We start from the raw sequence: 7,761 nt of genomic DNA on the forward strand, positions 1-7,761 counted from the left end.
GGGAGCGAGTGAATTTTCTTGAAAATCTGGAAATGCCATTCCTAGAGAGGGCAGATAGGGATAGATTAGAGGGACCTCTGACTGCAAGGGAGATAGAGAATACAATTCGGAATATGAAGACAGGTAAAGCGCGGGGCCCCGATGGGATTCAGAGTGAATTTTACAAAACATTTGCGCCTAAATTGATACCATTACTCTGTAGAGTATATCAGGAGGTCCTTGATAAGAAAACTTTGCCTCAAACAATGTCACAGGCTATGATCTCTGTGCTTCTTAAATGTGAATTGTACCACCCAGTGAGTTTACTTGGCTGTGATTATCAAATCAAATCAAATCAAATTTTATTTGTATAGCCCAAATTCACAAAACACATATTGCCTCAGAGGGCTTTACAATCTGTACAGGTAGTGACACCCTCTGTCCTTAGACCCTAGGTTCGAGTGAGGAAAAACTTACCCACAAAAAACCCTTTTAACAGGGAAAAGAAGGTGGAAGAAACCTCAGGGAGAGCCACAGAGGAGGGATCCCTCTCCCAGGACGGACAGACGTGCGATGGATGTCACGTGAACAGAACAACGCAACAGAAACATATTGTACAATTACAATGAAAAACAATGATTACAGTAAAAGTGGTGGTAATATGTAACAATGCTACAATAATAAACAAGTTAATATTACTGTCATGGAATTATGACTAATAGTAATAACAAGAGTGGATGTCAGGCAGGGCCATGGCAGTAGTGGGAACCACGATCCAATAAAGGGAGCAGCCATGATCCATGAGAACCTACTGGACGAGAGAGCACAGAAACTCCAGGGAAGAAGTTTAGTTAGTAACATGCATTAATGAGACATGTATGTTTCGAGATGGGGATGATAATAGAGAGAGAGAGGTGGGGGGGGGGGCTGACCCGGGCAGTCTTATCCTATAGCAGCATAACTAAGGGCTGACCTGAGCCAGCCCTAACTATAAGCTCTATCAAAGAGGAAAGATTTAAGTTTACTCTTAATATTGTTGACCATGTCTGCCTCCCAAACCCAAAATGGCAGTTTGTTCCACAGAAGAGCAGCTTGATAACTGAAAGCTCTGGCTCCCATTCTACTTTTGGAGACTATGGGAACCACAAGGAACCCAGCATTCTGAGAGCGTAGTGTTCTGGAGGGGTAGTGTGCTACAAAGTGTGCTGTAGTGGTAAAGATGTTTATTTTCATGAACAAGCATCGCCTCTCTTCCATTTTCTGGTATTCAACACTCAGCAGCTCAGCTCCTGGTCAGGACTGTTCAGCAGTTCTCTCCCCTGGTCTGGATGTTTCTCTGGACGGTGTGATTTACGAGACTGCATTCTAAAAGCAGATTTAATCACAGAAACATCGTAGAAAAATAAACAATCATTAAATAACTTGATCCTTATGTTTGACCCAGGAACACATTTTTTCACTTTTCTTTACTAACCTGCTCAGACAGCCAAGGAAAACGAGCCTGAATTGGGTGAACAAAAGTTCTTGTCCCTTCTCCTGGAGCCCATATTCACACCTGTGGTTAAGTATAGGAACAAGAAGACAAACATGAACCCTTCACTTTTATCAAGACCATTTAGAAACTGTCCAACAATAAATAATAAATAAAACCAGCAGCACTTACTAAGGAAACCATTTAGCATGCTCCACTCAGGGATAATCTTTAGCCTTCCAGCATCGCAGGCCTCCATCGCAGCATCATCACGATCTTGTGGAGAAATAATAAAATGTATACATAAGATGAAAGACAGTTGTTTGAGATTTGAATATACTTGGTTTGTTCCTAGTTATAGTAGAAAATATATAATTAAGATGCATTTAATTATGTATATGAATTAATTTTATGCATTTTACATTTGATTTTAATATTCACTTTACTTATTCAGATTTAGATTTTTAAATGCAAAACTTACATTTACAGATCCTTTCTCCTGAGTTTTGATGAGGTGAAGTCCTCGATAATGTCTTCAAAATCCAGGGAGGTTGTAAATCTATTCTCAATTGCCAACAGGGCAAAGGCATTCAGTTTTTTTTCAGTTACTCTCCGGTATGTTTTCACTCGTTTCAACAAAGAAAATGATCTTTCTCCTGAACAGTTTGCAATCGGTAATGTCAGATACATGCGAAGGCAAATGTCCACATTAGGGAAAGCATCCCTCAAGCCTAGCTCTATGAGCTTCTTGTACATGGCCATGACTGATTCTTCATCTTTTACCACTGAGATGAACTTGCAAAACTCTGCTGTAAAGTCCTCCTCAAGATCCTGAGGGTATATTTTCTTCAGCTTTTCTGTGGCTGCATGGATTTGTTCAATGTCCATTGATTTCGTTTTAGCAAGGAAACCAAATTTCGTATGTATGTATGTAATGTATGCGTCTTTGCGTTGTTTCAATTTTTGTGACAAGCAGTCACAGATGACATAATGTGTGTCATTCAGGAATGCTTCACGGCCTGAGCGCCGCACCTCTGGACCTGCAGACTCACCGAACATAACTTTCTTTACTCGTCTTCTTTGGCTATCTGCTTTGTATCCCTCTGTTGCTGTGAGAGTCTTGGCCTCTGCTTCATAGATATCGAAATCTTTGATTACCAACCCTATGTACTCTATGAGTGAACTGTACAGAATAGGAACAGTACATACATCATTTTGTACCTGCTGTAATGCTTTGCTGGTTAAATTGATTCTTCTCAGCAGGTCATCCCACAGTACTGTCATAACTGCAGTTTCAAGGGTGTCCATCACTGTTATTAATTGACTCGCCTCATATTGAGCAGCTCTGGGGGTTCCATAGTCAACTTTGATTTCATTCAAAGCATCCTGAATGGCTTTGTAGCCAAATCTCAGAGATTTTGTTGCATCAGCTCTCGCAGACCACCTTGTGCCGGAAAGGCTCTTCAGTGTCAGACCTCGCTCACATTTTGTGAGGTGGGCTGTTAAAATCTCCAACCGCAGAGTTGAACCTGAGAAAAAGTTGTAGAGATTTTGAGTGAAGCCAAAAAATGAAACTGCTTCTAGGCAACATTCTGCTGCACATGCACCAACTAAATTAAGAGAATGTGCAGAACATGGTATGAAGTCAGCATTAGGATTTTTATTTTTTATTCTTGCCTGCAGTCCAGAATATTTCCCTGCCATATTACTTGCATTGTCGTAGCTCTGCCCACGACAGTCCATCAAATCAATGTCCAGTTCCTTTAACTCAGATTTGAGTGTTTCCTCCATGTGTTCTGCAGTATGACCATGTAGTGGTATGAACTCCAAAAATCTCTCGACAGGCTCCCCACTTTTCTTCAGGACATAGCGAATGATCAAAGTGAGCTGATCAACGTGTGACGTCAGGTGTTGAGTCCACAATGATGGAGAAATACTTGCCATCTTTCACTTCTTTTACAATGGCACGCAGAACCTTCTCAGCCATCAGCTGAATAAACTCATCACAAATTGTAGAGGACAGGTAACTGGTATTTCCCCTGCCCTTGTTTCCATATCTGGCTAGAGGTTCTGACAGAAGTGGATCAAAGCGACTAATTAACTCCAAGCAGCCCAAAAAGTTCCCATTGTGGGGTGATCCTACTAACTCATCTTCCCCACGGAAGGGCAGTCCTCGCGAAGAAAGAAACTGAATAGCATGAATCTGGCTTTAGGATCAGATGTTGCTTGATCAGAACTTGTCTGCTCATTGTGTTGGTCAACCACATTACCCACAAAAAGTGTTCCTGGAAGTTGCATGGGTTTAGACCTTCTCTTTATTGTCTTGCAGTTGATTTTTCACATTAAATGGAACAGACATAGCTACATCAGGCTTGAGAAAGAAATACAAACCCAGCTTCTCTCTTACCTGGCACAGTTGGCCACTCACACCAACAAGCAGGTGTCAGTATCTATTGAACATTACAGGAATGGTCAGGAACCTCTCTTTCTATCTGAGTCGGAAAAGTATCAGACAGACTAAGGAGGAGATATGCAATAAATAATCTATTGTCTTTGTCACTTAAGCCTAATTCATGCGTTGCATTGATGCATAGGTACATTGTGGGGGAGGTGCACGTCAGGGTACGGCGTAGGGCTCTGCGTAGGGTGCAGGCTATTGTGTAGCTTTGAAGCAAAGGCATGAATCTTGCCATGTCAGGCTTGAAAAAGAAATAAAAACCCAGCTTCTCTCTTACCTGGCACAATTGGCCACTCACGTCAAGAAACAGGTGTCAGTATCTGTCAAATGTTACAGGAATGGCAGGTACCTCTCTTTCCATCTGAGTCAGAAAAGTTTCAGAACTTCCTGCCACGCGGGAGGCCCGGGTTCGATTCCCGGCTAATGCAATAGACATTTTTTTGAGACAGAAGAAGTTGTTTCTGCCCAGATTCAAGCTGAGGACCTTTCACGTGTTAAGCGAACGTGATAACCACTACAATACAGAAACTGACAAACAGTGAATCCCCAGGGCCTGACACTGGTAAATACACCATAACCACCCAGAGTCCCATAAGCCATTTTCTGAGAGGAGCCAAATCTAATTGCAAAGAATTTGCTACGAGGAGTCCTTTGTGATTTCAGAAGAGAGATTCAAAACTGCGTGTGAGTGTTGGGAAATTGTTGTTATCGAGGAACATCTTTTACAACATTCATGGTTGACGACAGTTATTATAGGCTCCCAATCTGGAGCAAAGCCTACCCTTGAGAGGTGGATACCGGCAGCATTACTTTCTACTTCATGTACGCACCAGTTGGCCAATGATGCCATCCAGTGGATATAATCCAACATAGATCAATTTAGTTTTTAATGTTAATCATCAATAACAGTAGCATCAAGTTGGAATAAATTAGGGTAAACAGGCTGTAGTAACCATTTTGATTTGAAATTTAAACAAAAGAAAATGTGATCTTGATGTTGTGGCCTTGTGACCACTGACTACAATCTGAACTATAAACTTTATAGATGAAAAATACACATTTCATAATGTTTCTGGAAAATGTATTATATTCATTATCATTATTTATGTTGTTCAACTTTTATTTTAAGAGCAAAACACATAATAACTTTAAGTTTATTTCAAGGTTCATGTCACGGCTGAGGTTTTTGTTTGACTTTTTAAAAAGTGATTTAATAATTAATAATTGAAACTTTATTGATCCCTCAAGGGGAAATTCTTTTTAGACTCATTTTAAATGTTTTATACAATCCCCCCCACACAAAGGGCTCAAAGACATGCACATTTGGAGAGAGATGGTAGAGTGATTTACACATTTCTCTTTACTGGTCCTCACATTGTTTGTATAAATCAGCAAGTTGATCATATAATAACATTCTAAGTGAAACACAGCATGGACACAGTCACTGAGGTGGACTGAAAAACCTTTTCCATTTTGTTCTTCAAAGTTTTAGTCCAAACTTCCTAAAAAGTTTATAAAAATACAGAAAATCCTGTTCTATCACTCAGACACAGTAAATCAGCCAGTACCTAGTCTCAGAATCCAGTGTGTGAGCTCACATACGAGTTACCCCAGATCCACATGGACACAATGGTGATGAAGCTGACAGAGATGAAGATGAAGTACAGGCCAAACAGCAGGCTGTCAATGACCTCCCCCATCATCTGCCATTCCTCTGACGTGTTGCTGCTCTGGAAGTGTTTGTCCACCTGCAGACGGATGGCCATGAGGTCTCTGCTCAGCCTCCTCAGCTCCTCCAGGCCCGGCTCCACACAAGGTTTCTCTGGAGGAGTGTTCTAAAGATCTCTCACTGAGATGTGGCTCATGTTGTTGTTCATTGATGGGGCTGTTGGAAATGAAAAAGATAAAAATAGATTTATTAAGACTGATCAGTCTTTGTAAATACAGGGAACACAAACTTTTCAATCTTAGGACTCAGTGGAAATTACTTTTCAAATTCCAGATCACTTATAACGTATCTAACAGAACACCATACTCTTCATGTAGTTGACAGTATCTCCGCCTGTCACGCGGAAGAATATTTTTCTTAACACATTCCTGGCATTTACTAGTGTCCCATGTTGTAATTAAGTTGTTATTAATTATTTCACTCATTTGTTTATAACATTCGTTCTTTCATTCATGTCCCACGGAAATAACATTAACTTTATAACCTTACAGTAAAGTTTTTTCGTGGTGTTGCTAAGTTAAGCTCACGCTACTTTATACTGTATATGCAGTAGGAACAGAAAAGCACAGATATCGATGTTATTCTATATAAAATGCAAAGACTTTCCCTAAGACAACGTGACATACATATCTGTCAATTATGTTACTATGCTTCCCTGCAGACTCTTCACTTCCTGGCCCTTACCGAGACCTGGATCACTCCAGAAAACACTTCCACTCCAGCTGCCCTCTCATCTGCCTACTCCTTTTCACACTCCCCGAGACAAACAGGTCGAGAAGGAGGAACTGGTCTCCTCCTCTCCCCCATGTGGTCCTACCAGGTCTTTCCCCTGGACCACCTTCCCAGATCTGCTTTTGAATTCCAGGCTGTCTCTGTCACACTTCCTTTCAAACTCAACACTGTGGTGATCTATCGCCCTCCTGGTCCTTTCCGTGACTTCTTTGATGAGATGGATGCCCTCCTGAGCTGCTCCCCTGACGATGGCACACCGCTCGTTGTCCTGGGTGATTTCAACCCCCCCCCTTTCCCTGGCTGTCTGAATCTCTGCAGACCAATAGATTGGTGCTACGAGCAGCAGAGAGAAAATTGAAAAAATCCTCAACAGTATCAGAAGCTAAATCTGCCTTCTACCTGTCAAAGATCAACTCCTCTGCCTCCAACCCCAGGAAACTATTCTCCTTATTCTCTTCTCTCCACACCCCTCCTACTCCTCCCCCTCCTTCCTCCCTCACTGCTGATGACTTTCCAACTTACTTTACCAAGAAAGACATCAGCTCCTCATTTACTCCTATGCCCATCCAGAAAGCACTTCCCCCAAACCTCACCTCTGATGGCCTTACCTGCTTCAGCCCTCTCTCCTCTGAAGATGTTCTCACGCTAGTGAGATCTAACCGTGCCACCACCTGTTCCCTTGACCCGATTCCCTCCTCCCTTCTCCAAGACATGTCTCATGACATCCTGCCATTCCTCAGCACTCCGATCAACTCCTCCCTCACTTCAGGCATTATTTCAGCTCCTTTCAAGACAGCCATGGTAAAGCCACTCCTAAAGAAACCCACCCTAGACTCAGCTGACATCTGAAACTACAGACCTGTATCTCTTCTTTCATTCCTCTCTAAAACACTAGAACGTGCAGTCTAAGACCAACTGTCCTCCTATCTTTCAGAAAATGACCTCCTTTACCCTAATCAGTCAGGCTTCAGGACTGGTCACTCCACTGAGACGGCCCTCCTCACAGTGACTGAGTTTCTCAGTGCCGCCAGAGCCTCGTCTGACTCGTCAGTCCTCATTCTCCTTGACTTATCCTCTGCGTTTGACTCAGTCAACTACCAAATCCTCCTCTCCACTCTGGCTGAGCTTGGCATTGCTGACTCTGCTCTGACCTGGTTCACATCATACCTGAAAAATCGCACCTTTCACTGCTGTGGCCCGATCCTGCAGGTCTTCCCTCTACAATATCCGCAGGATCCAGTCTTTCTTCACAAAAGACGCAACGCAACTCCTGGTCCAAGCGCTGGTCATCCTCCGCCTGGACTACTGCAACTCCCTCTTGGCTGGACTCCCAGCCTCTGCAGCTAAACCGTTGCAGCGTATCCAGAACGCTGCAGCGCGCCTCGTTTACAA

General features: G+C 42.5%; 1 pseudogene; it reads right to left on the minus strand.

The window, feature by feature from the left end:
* Positions 1-1,933: 1,933 nt before the first annotated feature.
* Positions 1,934-5,674, minus strand: LOC138405344 (zinc finger MYM-type protein 1-like; annotated as a pseudogene).
* Positions 5,675-7,761: the final 2,087 nt, after the last annotated feature.

This window comes from Paralichthys olivaceus, chromosome 17 (genome assembly GCF_024713975.1).
Source record: "Paralichthys olivaceus isolate ysfri-2021 chromosome 17, ASM2471397v2, whole genome shotgun sequence".
NCBI classification, from domain to species: Eukaryota; Metazoa; Chordata; class Actinopteri; order Pleuronectiformes; family Paralichthyidae; genus Paralichthys; species Paralichthys olivaceus.